The 17,726-nt window shown below is 43.0% G+C and overlaps 1 protein-coding gene across 6 annotated transcripts in view; it reads left to right on the top strand.

Moving 5' to 3' along the window:
- The window catches only part of SCRN2 (secernin 2), a 169,316-nt gene that overhangs the window by 136,025 nt on the left and 15,565 nt on the right, over positions 1-17,726 (top strand). The window contains exon 1 of one of the 6 annotated variants that reach the window (XM_069751715.1): positions 8,483-8,601. The exons of 3 other annotated variants lie outside the window; for them this stretch is intronic. The gene's annotated coding sequence lies outside the window, so the exon portion shown is untranslated. Of the gene's footprint in view, positions 1-8,482; positions 8,602-17,726 lie in introns of those variants that run through there. 2 more of the 6 variants (XM_069751716.1, XM_069751717.1) reach the window with 2 other exon arrangements.

Below are 17,726 nucleotides of genomic sequence, written 5' to 3'. Positions count from 1 at the left end.
GCCCGGATATTCTCTTTAGGCTCCCATGACCTCTCTTCAGGACCAAAGCCTCTCCAATCCACCAGATAATAGATCTTACCCCTTAGGCCGGCCTCACACTAGCGAGTTTTACGGACGTAAGAGAGGTGCAGAAAATACGGATTGCATACGGTACAATGCTTCTCTATGCCCCTGCTCCTATCAGCCGTATTTTACTGATCCGTATTATACGGTCTTCTACAGCCATAGAAAATCGCAGCATGCTGCGCTTGTCACAGTATTGCGCAGAAAAATCCGCCAATGAAAGTCTATGGGGGCCAGAAAAATACAGATTACACACGGATCAGCAGTGTGACTTGCGAGAAATACGCAGCGGTGTTAGAGAGAAAAGTCGGCAATTCAGCGCTGGTGTACAGTAAAATCACACTGACAGCTTACAATAGAATATCTAGAATAAATGTGTACACATAGAATAGGTATATATATATATATGTCATTGAGACACATATGTATATTTATATTAATATTTAATACAGCGCTAGATAGCTTTAGAGCCGGTAATTCAATTGCCGGCTTTTGCCATCTCCTTCCTAAACCCGACATGATATGAGAAATGGTTTACATACAGTAAACCATCTCATATCCCCATTTTTTTTGCATATTCCACACTACTAATGTTAGTAGTGTGTATGTGCAAAATTTGGGTGCTCTAGCTATTAAATTTAAGGGTTAAATGGTGGAAAAAATTGGTGTGGGCTCCCGCGCAATTTTCTCCGCCAGAGTAGTAAAGCCAGTGACTGAGGGCAGATATTAATAGCCTGGAGAGGGTCCATGGTTATTGCCCCCCCCCCCCCCCCGGCTAATAACACCTGCCCCCAGCCACCCCAGAAAAGGCACATCTGGAAGATGCGCCTATTCTGGCACTTGGCCACTCTCTTCCCATTCCCGTGTACCGGTGGGATACGGAGTAATGAAGGGTTAATGTGACCTTGCTATTGTAAGGTGACATTAAGCCAGATTAATAATGGAGAGGTGTCAATTATTGACACCTATCCATTATTAATCCAATAGCATGAAATGGTTAAAAAAAACACACACACACACATTATTAAAAATTATTTTAATGAAATAAACACACAGGTTGTTTTAATATTTTATTGCTCTCTCAATCCACCTGAAGACCCTCGCTCTGTAACAAAGGAAAAATAATAAACCAACAATATACATGCCTTCCGATGATCTGTAACGTCCCACGATGTAAATCCATCTGAAGGGGTTAAAATATTTTACAGGCAGGAGATCTGCTATAATGCAGCTGTGCTAGTGCCTGTGAAACCCCGGGGAATGAAGGTAATGTAGGTCAATGACCCATAGTTACCTTCATTTGCGGTGATGCGCCCTCTGCTGGATGTCTTCATATGACCTCGAGTGTGGGAGCTTTCCTGGAAATAGTTAATAGGAAATAGCTAGAGCGCCCAAATTTTGCACATACGCACTACTAACACTAGTAGTGTGGAATATGCAAAAAAAAATGGGGATATGAGATGGTTTACTGTATGTAAACCATGTCTCATATCATGATGGGTTTAGGAAGGAGATAGCAAAAGCCGGCAATTGAATTACCGGCTTTCTGCTATATTGCGCTGAAGTAAATATAAATATATATATATATATATATATATATATATATATATATATATATATATATATATGTGTGTGTCTCAATGACATTATATATATATATATATATATATATATAAACAGTATATATGTTTTTATGATTTTTTGAGAACATGGATCCATTGTATGTCTGTATGTCGGTTTTGCAAGCCTGCGAGAAAATCTCGCAGTACGGATGCCATACGGATTACATACGGAGGATGCAGGGCCGGCGTCAGCACCAGGCGCACCCGGGCAATTGCCGGGACCCTGGCGAGACAGAGGGGCCCATTCAGGGCTGGCGTTAGGGGCAGGCTGCCCGCATGCGGCCCCTGAGGCAGGCATCTGTGGTCCAATGTGCACGATTGAAGAGAGGAGGCAGAGGCAGCACGGAGCTCTGGGACTTTTGCAGCTGCTGGAGAGCCGCCCACAATCCATCGCCATGGATACACAGAACAGAGCAGAGTGACTTCCGACCGTCCAGTGCCCAGAGAATGAGCCGAGCGTCCCCAAGCAGGAAGTGTGCAGCACCTGCTACCTGACTGGAACAAAGGATTGTGGGGGGATGCAGAGCCTGGCTGGGAGGACAAGGTATGGGCTCTTATATACTGGCTGGGCTGTGTTATATACTACGTTGGCTGCTATATACTACGTGGGCTGGGCTGCTATATACTACGTGGGCTGCTATATACTACATGGGCTGCGATGCTATATACTACGTGGGCTTGGCTGCTATATACTACGTGTGCTGCTATATACTATGTGGGCTGGGCTGCTATATACTACATGGGCTGGGCTGCTATATACTACGTGGGCTGCTATATACTACTTGGGCTGCTATATACTACGTGGGCTGGGCTGCTATATACTACGTGGGCTGCTATATACTACGTGGGCTGGGCTGCTATATACTACGTGAGCTGTGCTATATACTACGTGGGCTGCTATATACTACGTTGGCTGCTATATACTACATGGGCTGCTATATACTACGTGGGCTGGGCTGCTATATACTACGTGGCCTGCTAAATACTACATGGGCTGCTATATACTACATGGGCTGCTATATACTACGTGGGCTGGGCTGCTATATACTACCTGGGCTGCTATATACTATGTGGGCAGTGTTATATACTACATGGGCAGTGTTATATACTACGTTGGCAGTGTTATATACTACGTGGGCTGCTATTTACTACGTGGGCAGTGCTGTATACTACTGTGTGGCTGTGCTATATACTACTATGTGGGCAGTGCTGTATACTACTGTGTGGGCAGTGCTGTATACTACTGTGTGGGCAGTGCTGTATACTACTGTGTGGGCTGTGCTATATACTACTGTGTGGGCTGTGCTATATACTATTGTGTGGGCTGTGCTATATACTACTATGTGGGCTGTGCTATATACTACTGTGTGGGCTGTGCTATATACTACTGTGTGGGCTGTGCTGTATACTACATGGCTGTTCTATAAACTACGTGGGCCGTGTTATATACTATGTGGCTGTGCTATATACTATATGGGGTGTTATATGATATGTGGGCTGGGCTATATACTACGTGGCTGTGCTATATACTACGTTGGCTGTGTTATATACTACATGGCTGTGTTTATATGCGATCATGAATCGTGGTATGTGTTAAAGGGGGGGCCCACTGAGACTCTTTCGCCCGGGGCCCACAAAAACCTGGAGCCGGCCCTGGGAGGATGCCATGCACAAAATACGCTGACACACCCTGCCTACGGAGGAGATACGGACCACTATTTTGGGGACTTTTCTGCGTATTACGGCCGTAAATTACGGACCATATTTTTATACGCTGAGTGTGACGCCGGCCTTACTCTCTTAGTGGCCAAGATATTCTCTACCTCAAAAACATCCTCCTCACTGACGGGATTCGGAGTGGAACCTCAGTCTTTAAAGAAGGAGCTCAAAACTATTGGTTTGAGAAGGGAAACATGAAAAGAGTTAGGCACACGTAAAGAAGGAGACAATTTCAATTTGTATGAAACTGCGTTAATTTGTTTCAAAACTTCAAATGGACCGATGAATCGGGGGCCCAGTTTGTATGAAGGCATCTTCAGACGGATATACCTGGAAGAAAGTCACGCCTTATCTCCAGGCCGAAAGATTGGAGCGTCCAGACATATCTTCTCCGCATGCCTCTTCATACGTTGTGAGGCTTTCTCCAAGGCGACTTTTGTGTCACTCCATATCTACGAGAATTCCCCAGTAAAGGTGTCAGCTGCAGGAACCCCTGAAGACCCGGAGATGGGAAGACGAATTCCGGGTTGGAGTCCAAACACAATCTGAAAAGGAGATTTTTCGGTAGATTCACTTACTTGATTATTGTATGAAAATTCTGCCCAAGGCAGCAACTTAGTCCAGTCATCATGATGCACATTGACGAAGTGACGCAGGAATCCTGTAAGGATTTGATTGGTCCTCTACTTGCCCATTGTATTAAGGATGGTATGCAGAAGAGAAGTCCAATTTCACTTGCACAGATTTACAAACTGCTCTCCAAAACTTGGAGGTGAACTGGACACCCCTGTCAGACACAATGTGGAGAGGAAATCCATGAAGACGGAAGATGTGCTGTATAAAATGGTCAGCGAGCTCAGAAGCCGACGGAAGACCAGGCAGCAGAACAAAATGAGCCATCTTCGAGAACCAATCCACCACTACCCAGATGACAGAATAGCCAGAAGAAACAGTAAGATCAGTAATGAAATCCATCGTGATGTGCTGCCAGGAAACAGACAGAACAGAAAGAAGTTGTGAGATTGCTAGAGGATCTCCAAAGGTGAACCCGCTGGACCGCGACAGCGAACCTTCCCAGAGCGAGTAGACCCAGAGACCCACCCCCTATACAGGGAGCATTTGGGGCAGGCCCAAGGGAGACTAGTGCCGCGGTAGCTGGTACCTGAAGAATAAGACAGGAAAGGGGTGACTAGGCTGGAATACAGGGAAACGGACAGAGCAGGGATATAGATAAAAAGGGCAGGAACAAAAGAACGGGACACGAGGACGGGAAAGGAATGTTGACAGACGGCTGGAGAGATAAAGGCTAGGCAGCGTGGAGGACCCAGAGACACAAGGAGAGTGGAACTGTAAAGGAAAACAAAGGAGAGAGATCTAGTTAGGGAAACCAGACAAGGAGGCACACGAAGGGTAGAAGGTCACAGGAGCAGACTGGAGGAAGGAATGTCCGAAGGACATGGAGCCAGAATCACAAGTAGTACACAAATGATCAACAGTCACCTCTGGGAGGAAGAGGCAGGCAGAGAAGGAAGGCGGTGACATACCTTCTGGTTCAGAGTCCTCCAGTAGCACAAAGCGGAGAAGCAAGGGCGGCCAGGATCAGCGAGGAACGAGCGTACGCGAGCCGCAGAACTCAGTGCGCGCGCGCCCAAGAAGGAGGTGGAGTCGGCCGTGCGAGAGAGGAAGCCCGGGGACGAGCAGGAACGTGCCGAGACGCCACAGAGCAGTGAGTAGTGAATATCACAGGTTACAAGCGGCGAGGTGAGTGGGAGCATGACAGAGAGAGCAGATGCTTAGCATTCTTGTAGCGGGCACACGAAGGACAGGCAGTAACGTATTCCTGGATATCTTTGCCCATGGTGGGCCACCAGTAGTAACGAGAAATGAGTTGCAGAGTTTTCCTCTTAACTTAGCTTTCCAACTTAGAAGAGTGACCTCAGCGGAGAACTCGAATCTTGTCAGAGCTAGATACAAGAGTCTTACCCGGAGGAAGGCGAGCAAGATTAACTGCAGCCACTGACACAAATTTAGACGGCTCAATGATGTGTTGCGGTTCTTCCTCGGAGCCGGGAGGCAGGAACGCTCTAGAGCGTGCATCAGCTTTAACGTTTTTATTAGCTGGATGAAAATGAAGAACAAAATTAAATTGAGCAAAAAATAAGGCCCAGCGAGCCTGGCCAGGGTTCAGTCTTTGAGCGGAATGAAGATAAGCGAGGTTTTTATGATCAGTGAAGATCCTTCAGCATGACCAGTTTGGCAGTGGGTCAGTAATGGTGTGGGGTGGCATTTCTTTGGAGGGCCGCACAGCCCTCTATGTGCTCGCCAGAGGTAGCCTGACTGCCATTAGGTACCGAGATGAGATCCTCAGACCCCTTGTGAGACAATATGCTGGTGTAGTTGGCCCTGGGTTCCTCCTAATGCAGGACATTACCAGACCTCATGTGGCTGGAGTGTGTCAGCAGTTCCTGCAAGATGAAGACATTGAAGCTTTTGACTGGCCCGCTCGTTCCCCAGACCTGAATCCGATTGAACACATCTGAGACATCAAGTCTTGCACCATCCACCAACGTCACGTTGCACTAGAGACTGTCCAGGAGTTGGCGGATGCTTCAGTCCAGGTTTGGGAGGAGATCGCTCAGGAGACCATCCTCCGCCTCATCAGGAGCATGCCCAGGCGCCGTAGGGAGATCCTACAAGCACGTGGAGGCCACACACACAACTGAGCATCATTTCCTTGTCTTGAGGCATTTCCACTGAAGTTGGATCAGCCTGTAACTTCATTTTCCACTTTGATTTTGAGCATCATTCCAACTCCAGACCTCTGTGGGATATCAGTTGTGATTTACGTTGATCATTTTTAGGTTTTATTGCTCTCAACACATTCCACTATGTAATGAATAAAGATTTACAACTGGAATATTTCATTCAGTGATATCTAGGATGAGGGATTTTTGTGTTCCCTTTTATTGTTTTGAGCAGAGTACTTACCTAATGCCCATTCCACTGAAGCTATAGTCTTCTGTAATAAAATAAAAATCCTTCACCTACCCGTCGTTCTGTGTCACACCCGTAATCCATGTCTGGGATAGTTTTCAACCTGGACTGTGCCAAGATGCAACCATCCAGGCTGAAGACCACTGAGGACTGAGCTGCTGTGATTGCACCATCAGTGACCATTGGTGACCTAATTGAGGTTACCGTGGGTCATTGAGGCTGCGTTTCAGCAGGGCCCCTGAACTGCGGTGACCTCGGCACAATGAGAAAGTCATTGAGTTCATCAGAGCCCTACACTATTCAGGGAGATTGGCAGATTCGACATTGACGCCCCGTGATTTTCACGGATGAGAGCAGGTTCTGGTGCCTGCAACATTCTCCAGCATGACCAGTTTGGCAGTGGGTCAGTAATGATGTGGGGAGACCTTTGGAGGGCCGAACAGTCATCCCTGTGCTAGCCGGAGGTACTCTGACTACCATTAGGTACCGGGATGAGATCCTCAGACCCATTGTAAGACCATATGCAGGTGCAGTGGGCCTGGGCTCTTCCTGATGCATGACAATGCAAGGCCTCATGTGGCGATGTTTCAGCAGTTCCTTTATGATGAAGGCATTGATGCTATGGACTGGCCTTCCCATTCCCCAGACCTGAATCCAATCGAGCACATCTGGGACACTCAAGCAGTAGTTTTCCCCCACAGATAGGGTACTGGTGTGCTTAGAAGAAATTGCACAAAAAATTCTGGGGTACATTTTCTCTTATTTCCTTTTGAAAATATAGAAACTTGGATCTAAATCAAAATTTCTGTGAAAAAAAAAAAAAGTTTAAATGTTTTACTTTTCCTTCCACATTCCATTAATTCCTGTGAAGATCCTGAAGGGTTAATAAACTTCTTGAATGTGGTTTTGAGCACCTTGAAGGGCGCAGTTTTTATAATGGTGTCACTTCTGGGTATTTTCTGTCATATAGGCCCCCAAAAGTCACTTCAAATGCGATGTGGTCCCTAAAAAACATGGTTTTGCAAATTTTGTCGGAAAAGTGAGAAATTGCTGATCAACTTTTAATCGATCCAAACAAAAAAAAATGTTTCAAAATTTGTGCTGATGTAAGCTAGACATATGGAAAATGTTATTTAATAACTATTTTTTGTGACATAATTCTCTGATTTAAGGGCACAACATTTTTAAAGTTTGAAAATTGCTAAATTTGACACATTTTTTGTTTTCACATGAAGTACAATATGTCATGAAAAAAAAAAAACAATCTCTGAATCACTGAGATCCGTTGAAGTGTTCCAGAGTTATTACCCCCTAAAGTGACATTGGTCAGAGTTGTAAAATTTGGCCTGGTCATGAAGGTGAAACAGGCTTGGGGGGGGGTGAAGGTATTAATGGAGCAAAAACAGATCCCAGCAACAGTAATTATAGTAGTAAAAAAAACTTTCAAGTCTATCTCTGTCATTTCTTTGAAACACACAATGGCGACACAGGCAGTTTGTAGATTTGAGGTATTGAAAGGATGAAGCACCCAGCAAGGGGAGGTGATTGGTTTGCTCTTTCGCGAACTCTAGATATTTCGTATGGACACTCGATCCCTTTTTGGCTTAAAATTTAGGATTTGCTATTATTAAAAAACAATCTTGTCATAATATGCCTAGTGATTATGTATTTTATGCAAGATGCGAGTCATTGATTTGTTCCTTCCATATGTCAGCATATCTTTAACTTTGTTTGCTTGCAAATCAGTTGTGGGTGGATACTCATTGATGGTTCAGCATGCTCTTCACTATGTACAAGTCATTCATTGTCATACAAAAGTGGTATGATTAAGAGAGTTGTAACGCTTGAAACGCGTAGGTCTAATGTTATGTATTTTTCATGTTTTTAGAGCAGTAAATGATTTTAATATTTTTGCTTATCTTTTTCTAATGTTTGCTTTTTTTGTGGCAGCTGGATAACTTTTCTTTTTCCTCATACTCACCTGAAATTGGAGCCAGGATCTTTCCATGCACCGCACCCTTCGTAGATAATTGCCTGCACTGGTGAACTGATATTTCGGTTTTTTTCCACTCCTCTTACTAGTTCTAAAGTTCAGCCTGGTTGCAGCTCTATAGTAGCAAGGACGTCTGCACAGACACAGAGCAGAACCCACTGCACCAACTGTACGTAAAGGTACTTCCGAGAAGGAGATAAAGTAACTGAGGTATTATAATGGTCTGGGTGGTATGACTTACTGGGCTGAAGCACACAATGTGAAAAGTCTTAAAATATAGGAAGTTCTTTTAACTTTTTGGCAATGTCTCCACCTGCAGCTGTCAAGCTTCCATATTCTCAATTGCATTGTTATGACATGTATATGTGCAATGAGACAGAAGTTTTCATCAGGGCGGCATAACAAATTAAATTTGGTGTAAATCTGCCAGTCACACACAGTTAATCTGTAACAAACACCTGATAACAATGTTTCAAATGCAATCAAAGCAGGAAGTACACTTTCTTTTCCAAATAACGAGAATTAACCCTTTCAGTGAAATGTGTGTTTATTAAGAATTTACTAATTGACTTTCTGGAATGTAGGCTGAGACTGATAATGGGGTGCAAAGACTGATGTCCTCTCATCTGGCCACATTCAGAACCTTTTGTAAGTCAGGGTGGATAGTGCTCAGTTTGGCACCCTATGTAAGGCCACGTTCAGTATTTGGTCAGTATTTTACCTCAGTATCTGTAAACCAAAACCAGGAGTGGGTGATAAATACAGAAGTGGTGACGTGTTTCTATTATACTTTTCCTATGATTGTTCCACTCCTGATTTTGGCTTACAAATACTGAGGTAAAATAGTGATCGCGTGACCGCGGCCTAACTGACACTGACAACAATTATATGTTTGTCCAGACCGTCCTGGCAAATGTACAATGTGGAGTCTCACTGACATTATATTGATGCTAAATCCGAAGTATAGACCATCATTATTACTCTTAGGTCAGAGTCAGATGAACATATGGAAAATGTTCATCCATTTTGTCATACGTGTGGCATCCATGTGACATCCATTATTTTTGTTTATCACATTTTTTTTAATTATGGCTGATTTGTTTTTCAATTAATTCTAAATAAAGGTTGTTATTTTATTTGGGCTTTTGTGCTTCCTTTTTTTAGGGTTTCTTTGTTAGAGTGAAAGCAATATTGCATTTTACTGTGGCATATGACGAAGACCACAATATTTGTGACTGTCTTCCCTTAAAATGCATTACAAAGTCAGGTAATACAATGAGGAAGGATGCATGACTGTAGTACGTAGCCTATTTTTGTTATTTTAGCACATTCCGGGGTTTATATGTTTCAAATTATTAACTTTTAGGTTTTTGCCTAATCTTATTACATGAATAAAATTGCAAAGCGCTTATAAAAAGAAACAACTGTACAATTCACCTCTTACTTCTCATTGCCTTGGCTACTGGCCACCTTTGCAGAGATGGCTGATTTCCTAGGCATGGAGCACCCACTCGAAAGCTCTTTGTTATACAGATAGCAAGCATTGCTCTGGATCCAAGCTTAGGAGTCCTTGTGGTCCTTCAGTGCTATAAAGGTAAAGCTGCACTGGAGTACGAACAGTTTGGCCAGTGACTCAGTCATGCCTCCATCCCAAACCCCAAACTGTCAATCAGGAGCGGACCACCTCTAGCAAGCAGGAAGCCGAGAGGCATGGGAGCAGTGTCCCCATGAAGATCAGTAAAAAAAAAAAACTTTTTAATGGGCTCTACTAGATTTCTACCATATAAAACTACTTCCTCTATGTTGCCTTCATTGCTTAGTACTGTATTATGTCTCATATTAAGGCCTTTGTGTTCCTTAACAAAATTAGACTCTCTCCTCTATGTGAATCTTTTTTTTTTCATGGGCCCATATTAAAAAGCGACTTGTGAATAGCCCAATAGAATATTGTATAACACGTTTGTATGCTGTCAGTGGAAAACATGGACATGAACAAAAACACTGTCTTCCTGTGGCCTAATGTTGACCGTCTGCAGTGAAACTACCTGATTATCCCACAGTCTTCCTATGCTGCTGCTTTCGGAAATCACTGCTCATAAACTCTTGGACACATGACAATTCCAAAACAATATATAGAGAAAATGTAGGGGGCAACATGCTTCGTTGCTATGGTCAATTATCATTAAATTGACCCAAAGTTTATAACCTGTTTATGCCTATGGCCAGCATCAAGGGTATTTGAGTCTACGAATATGATCCTTGGATAGGTGATAATAATTGTCAGATTGGTGTGTCTGTGACAGAAGAAGGTGGACAATCGCTGTGCTCCACCATCATCATTTCTCACATAGATCAGGACTTCTCAAACTTTTTTCTTGTAACTTCATCAGGCCAAGAAAATGCCTATAGTGTAAGTCCATACTAATATAAACGTCATATAATTTTCCTTTTTGCTTTCTGAACCCAATGTAGTGCAGCAGGGTTGGTACAGTGCGACAGATAGGCAGGGACCATACAAAGTTCAACATAAATGGAGTCTTTATTTTTAAAACTCACACATAGGAGTGATGTCCTCTGGATCACAGGCAGGATTCCATAAACACAGTCCAGATCTCAAAAAAAACGTTGCCGTGGACAATGGCATCACCGCGTTTTCTGGGTGCATCAGTCCCTGGCTCTGTGTTAGCTTCACACAGACCTGGGTTGTGCAGAGCCTCCTGCTCTGCAGCTTGGAAACTCCAAACTGACACACCCAAGGCAACACAGACAGATTTTAAATGGAATCAGGACCACTCCCAAAACCCGGAGTGGAGAGAGGGATTTGCCCTACAACCAAACCTGCAAATCCCTCTAAAAATAAAAGCCCTTAATGGGTTTTCCTAACAATCTGACTGAGTGACGACTTGGACCCAATCCATTCTTTTATTTTAACTTGACTCACAGGCGTCCTGCTGTAAACACAAGGCACTCCAGCGGGTTTAATAGGACTCTGTCTGCATCCTGGGGGACACATATTGACCCTCGCAAATGATCCCCCTCACTGCCTCACACCAATATAACAATATAAGTACAAAATGAGTCAATTATGTTGCTAAACTAAATTTCTGCAACCATAGAAAGGACTGAGTAGCATGTAATCACTTATATGAAAATTTCCTTCCCATCTGCACCGCACCAATATTGTGGGGACGCCTCATAGTTTAAGAAGCTCTCTGCCATAGACCATGAACAGAACAGGCGGATGCAAGTGTGACTGGCCACTCTATTCAACATCTGAGGTCTTGTAGGTGGGATTGATGGGAGACATAAAACTCCTCTTCAATCTAACAATTGGGCCACGTTCACAAGTTGAGTAATTGGTCAGTATTTTACCTCTGTATTTGTAAGGCTGGTTTCACATTTGCGTGTTTTTTTGCGTTTTTGCGCTAAAAAATGCAAAAAAGTGCATGCGTTTTTTCCCTATACTTAACATTAAAAACACATGCTTTTTTTGCATGCGTTTTGACGCGTTTTTGCAACGCATGCGTTTTTCTCTGCATGCGTTGTATTGCAGAAATGCAACATGTAGTAATTTTAGCGGTGTTTTTTTGCCGCAAAAAAACGCATGCGTTTTTTCCCTATACTTAACATTAACCCCTCTGTGACCTTAGACGTACTATCCCGTCGAGGTGCCCTGGGCTTATCTGACCCTGGACGGGATAGTACGTCATAGCCGATCGGCCGCGCTCACGGGGGGAGCGCGGCCGATCGCGGCCGGGTGTCAGCTGCTTATCGCAGCTGACATCCGGCACTATGTGCCAGGAGCGGTCACGGACCGCCCCCGGCACATTAACCCCTGGCACACCGCGATCAAAGATGATCGCGATGTGCCGGCGGTGCAGGGAAGCACCGCACAGGGAGGGGGCTCCCTGCGGGCTTCCCTGAGACCCCCGGAGCAACGCGATGTGATCGCGTTGCTGCGAGGGTCTCACCTCCCTCCCTGCTCCCTCCAGCCCTGGATCCAAGATGGCCGCGGATCCGGGTCCTGCAGGGAGGGAGGTGGCTTCACAGAGCCTGCTCAGAGCAGGCACTGTGAATCCTGCAGCGCTGCATGTCAGATCAGTGATCTGACAGAGTGCTGTGCAAACTGTCAGATCACTGATCTGTGATGTCCCCCCCCGGGACAAAGTAAAAAAGTAAAAAAAAAATTTTCCAAATGTGTAAAAAAAATAAAAAAAAATATTCCAAAATAATGAAAAAAAAAAAAATATATTATTCCCATAAATACATTTCTTCATCTAAATAAAAAAAAAAAAACAATAAAAGTACACATATTTAGTATCGCCGTGTCCGTAACGACCCGACCTATAAAACTGTCCCACTAGTTAACCCCTTTAGTAAACACCGTAAGAAAAAAAAAAAAAAAAACGAGGCAAAAAACAACGCTTTATTATCATACCGCCGAACAAAAAGTGAAATAACACGCGATCAAAAGGACAGATATAAATAACCATGGTACCGCTGAAAGCGTCATATTGTCCCGCAAAAAAAGAGCCACCATACAGCATCATCAGCAAAAAAATAAAAAAGTTATAGTCCTGAGAATAAAGCGATGCAAAAATAATTATTTTTTCTGTAAAATAGTTTTTATCGTATAAAAGCACCAAACCATAAAAAAATGATATAAATGAGGTATCGCTGTAATCGTACTGACCCGAAGAATAAAACTGATTTATCAATTTTACCAAACGCGGAACGGTATAAACGCCTCCCCCAATAGAAATTCATGAATAGCTGGCTTTTGGTCATTCTTCCTCACAATCGGAATAAAAAGCGATAAAAAAATGTCACGTGCCCAAAAATGTTTTCAATAAAAACGTCAACTCGTCCCGCAAAAAACAAGACCTCACATGACTCTGTGGACCAAAATATGGAAAAATTATAGCTCTCAAAATGTGGTATTGCAAAAAATATTTTTTGCAATAAAAAGGGTCTTTCAGTGTGTGACGGCTGCCAATCATAAAAATCCGCTAAAAAACTCGCTATAAAAGTAAATCAAACCCCCCTTCATCACCCCCTTAGTTAGGGAAAAATAAAAAAAAATGTATTTATTTCCATTTTCCCATTAGGGCTAGGGCTAGGGTTAGGGCTAGGGTTAGGGTTGGGGCTACAGTTAGGGTTGGGGCTAAAGTTAGGGTTAGGGTTTAGATTACATTTACAGTTGGGAATAGGGTTGGGATTAGGGTTAGGGGTGTGTCAGGGTTAGAGGTGTGGTTAGGGTTACCGTTGGAATTAGGGTTAGGGGTGTGTTTAGATTAGGGTTTCAGTTATAATTGGGGGGTTTCCACTGTTTCGGCACATCAGGGGCTCTCCAAACACGACATGGCGTCCGATCTCAATTCCAGCCAATTCTGCGTTGAAAAAGTAAAACAGTGCTCCTTCCCTTCCGAGCTCTCCTGTGTGCCCAAACAGGGGTTTACCCCAACATATGGGGTATCAGCGTACTCAGGACAAATTGGACAACAACTTTTGTGGACCAATTTCTCCTGTTACCCTTGGGAAAATACAAAACTGGGGGCTAAAAAATAATTTTTGTGGGAAAACAAAAAGATTTTTTATTTTCACGGCTCTGCGTTATAAACTGTAGTGAAACACTTGGGGGTTCAAAGTTCTCACAACACATCTAGATAAGTTCATTGAGGGGTCTAGTTTCCAATATGGGGTCACTTGTGGGGGGTTTCTACTGTTTAGGTACATTAGGGGCTCTGCAAACGCAATGTGACGCCTGCAGACCAATCCATCTAAGTCTGCATTCCAAATGATGCTCCTTCCCTTCCGAGCCCTCCGATGCGCCCAAACGGTGGTTCCCCCCCACATATCGGGTATCAGCGTACTCAGGACAAATTGGACAACAACATTTAGGGTCCAATTTCTCCTGCTAACCTTGGAAAAATACAAAACTGGGGGCTAAAATATAATTTTTGTGGAAAAAAAAATATTTTTTATTTGCATGGCTCTGCGTTATAAACTGTAGTGAAATACTTGGGGGTTCAAAGCTCTCACAACACATCAAGATGAGTTCCTTAGGGGGTCTACTTTCCAAAATGGTGTCACTTGTGGGGGGTTTCTACTGTTTAGGTACATTAGGGGCTCTGCAAACGCAATGTGACGCCTGCAGACCATTCCATCTAAGTCTGCATTCCAAATGGCGCTCCTTCCCTTCCGAACCCTCCCATGCGCCCAAACGGTGGTTCCCCCCCACATATGGGGTATCAGCGTACTCAGGACAAATTGGACAACAACTTTTGGGGTCCAATTTCTCCTGTTACCCTAGGGAAAATACAAAACTGGGGGCTAAAAAATAATTTTTGTGGGAATAAAATTTTGTTTTATTTTTATGGCTCTGCATTATAAACTTCTGTGAAGCCCTTGGTGGGTCAAAGTGCTCACCACACATCCAGATAAGTTCCTTAGGGGGTCTACTTTCCAAAATGGTGTCACTTGTGGGGGGTTTCAATGTTTAGGCACATCAGTGGCTCTCCAAACGCAACATGGCGTCCCATCTCAATTCCTGTCAATTTTGCATTGAAAAGTCAAACGGCGCTCCTTCCCTTCCGAGCTCTCCCATGCGCCCAAACAGTGGTTTACTGCCACATATGGGGTATCAGCGTACTCGGGACAAATTGGACAACAACTTTTGAGGTCCAATTTCTTCTCTTACCCTTGGAAAAATAAAAAATTGGGGGCAAAAATATAATTTTTGTGAAAAAATATGATTTTTTATTTTTACGGTTCTGCATTATAAACTTCTGTGAAGCACTTGGTGGGTAAAAGTGCTCACCACACCTCTAGATAAGTTCCTTAGGGGGTCTACTTTCCAAAATGGTGTCACTTGTGGGGGGTTTCAATGTTTAGGCACATCAGTGGCTCTCCAAACGCAACATGGCGTCCCATCTCAATTCCTGTCAATTTTGCATTGAAAAGTCAAATAGCGCTCCTTCCCTTCCGAGCTCTCCCATGCGCCCAAACAGTGGTTTACTGCCACATATGGGGTATCAGCGTACTCAGGACAAATTGGACAACAACTTTTTGGGTCCAATTTCTCCTGTTACCCTTGGTAAAATAAAACAAATTGGAGCTGAAGTAAATTTTTTGTGTAAAAAAGTTAAATGTTCATTTTTATTTAAACATTCCAAAAATTCCTATTAAACACCTGAAGGGTTAATAAACTTCTTGAATGTGGTTTTGAGCACCTTGAGGGGTGTAGTTTTTAGAATGGTGTCACACTTGGGCATTTTCTATCATATAGACCCCTCAAAATGACTTCAAATGAGACGTGGTCCCTAAAAAAAAAATGGTGTTGTAAAAATGAGAAATTGCTGGTCAACTTTTAACCCTTATAACTCCCTAACAAAAAAAAAAATTGGTTCCAAAATTATGCTGATGTAAAGGAGACATGTGGGAAATGTTACTTATTAAGTATTTTGTGTGACATATCTCTGTGATTTAATTGCATAAAAATTCAAAGTTTGAAAATTGCGAAATTTTCAAAATTTTCGCCAAATTTCCGTTTTTTTCACAAATAAACGCAGGTACTATCAAAGAAATTTTACCACTATCATGAAGTACAATATGTCACGAGAAAACAATGTCAGAATCACCAGGATCCGTTGAAGCGTTTCGGAGTTATAACCTCATAAAGGGACAGTGGTCAGAATTGTAAAAATTGGCCTGGTCATTAACGTGCAAACCACCCTTGGGGGTAAAGGGGTTAAAAACACATGCTTTTTTTGCATGCGTTTTGTCGCGTTTTTGCAACGCATGCGTTTTCCCCCTATACTTAACATTAAAAACGCATGCTTTTTTTGCATGCGATTTTGCAACGCATGCGTTTTTTCTCTGCATGCGTTGTATTGCAGAAATGCAACATGTAGTAATTTTAGCGTTGTTTTTTTGCCGCAAAAAAACGCATTGATGTCTATGTAAACGCATGCGTTTTTAAGCACATGCGTTTGCATGCGTTTTTATAGAAAAACACAAGAATACACTGATAAGCCACCCCCAAACCCTAACCCTAAGGGATCCTAAAATACACTGATAAGCCACCCCCAAACCCTAACCCTAAGGGATCCTAACCCTAACCCTAGGAGTTAGGGTTAGGATCCCTAGGGTTAGGGTTAGAGTTTGGGTTAGAGTTTGTGTTAGGGTTAGAGTTTGTGTTTCAGGGTTAGGGTTAGAGTTTGTGTTTTAGGGTTAGGGTTAGAGTTTGTGTTAGAGTTTGTGTTTTAGGGTTAGGGTTAGAGTTTGTGTTTTAGGGTTAGGGTTAGAGTTTGTGTTAGAGTTTGTGTTTTAGGGTTAGAGTTTGGGTTAGGGTTAGAGTTTGTGTTTTAGGGTTAGAGTTTGTGTTAGGCTTAGAGTTTGTGTTAGAGTTTGTGTTAGGGTTTGTGTTTTAGGGTTAGGGTTAGAGTTTGTGTTAGAGTTTGTGTTAGGGTTAGAGTTCGGGTTAGAGTTTGTGTTTTAGGGTTAGAGTTTGTGTTTTAGGGTTAGAGTTTGTGTTAGAGTTTGTGTTAGGGTTAGAGTTTGGGTTAGGGTTAGAGTTTGTGTTTTAGGGTTAGGGTTAGGATCCCTAGGTATTTCTGTTTATAGTGGGTTTTCTAGTTGATTTTGATGATTGGCAGCTGTCACACACTTCTCATCATGCGTTTCAAAAACGCAAACGCAGGAAAAAACGCTTATAAACGCATCAAAATGCCGCATTTGCTTTAAAACATGCAAAAACGCATGCGCCTAAAAAACGCATTTTGCACCAAATGCGTTTGCGTTTAAAATGCTGCAGATCAAAACGCAAGTGTGAAAACAGCCTAAGCCAAAATAAGGAGTGGGTGATAAATACAGAAGTGGTGCATATGTTTCTATTATACTTTTCCTCTGATTGTTCCATTCCTGTTTTGGCTTACAAATACTGTTGTAAAATACTGATCAAATAATAAACATGTGAATGTAGCCTTATCCATTGCGTAGGTCACAAATTTTGCAAACTATAACATCCTTTTTAAAATTAATCTCCAGCTTGTAATGTCTTTATAAAAACTAAGCTCCCAATAGTGTTCACTGCAGAAAGCAGCACTACCCTCACTGTCGCCCTGATCCACTCCCGCCTGGACTACTGCAACGCTCTATTAACCCCTTTACCCCCAAGGGTGGTTTGCACGTTAATGACCGGGCCAATTTTTACAATTCTGACCACTGTCCCTTTATGAGGTTATAACTCTGGAACGCTTCAACGGATCCCAGTGATTCTAACACTGTTTTCTTGTGACATATTGTACTTCATGACAATGGTAAAAATTCTTTGA

This window comes from Ranitomeya imitator, chromosome 2, assembly GCF_032444005.1.
Source record: "Ranitomeya imitator isolate aRanImi1 chromosome 2, aRanImi1.pri, whole genome shotgun sequence".
In the NCBI taxonomy this organism is placed as follows: domain Eukaryota; kingdom Metazoa; phylum Chordata; class Amphibia; order Anura; family Dendrobatidae; genus Ranitomeya; species Ranitomeya imitator.
Note: the sequence above shows the minus strand (reverse complement) of the source record. Positions and strands in the feature narration are given on the sequence as shown.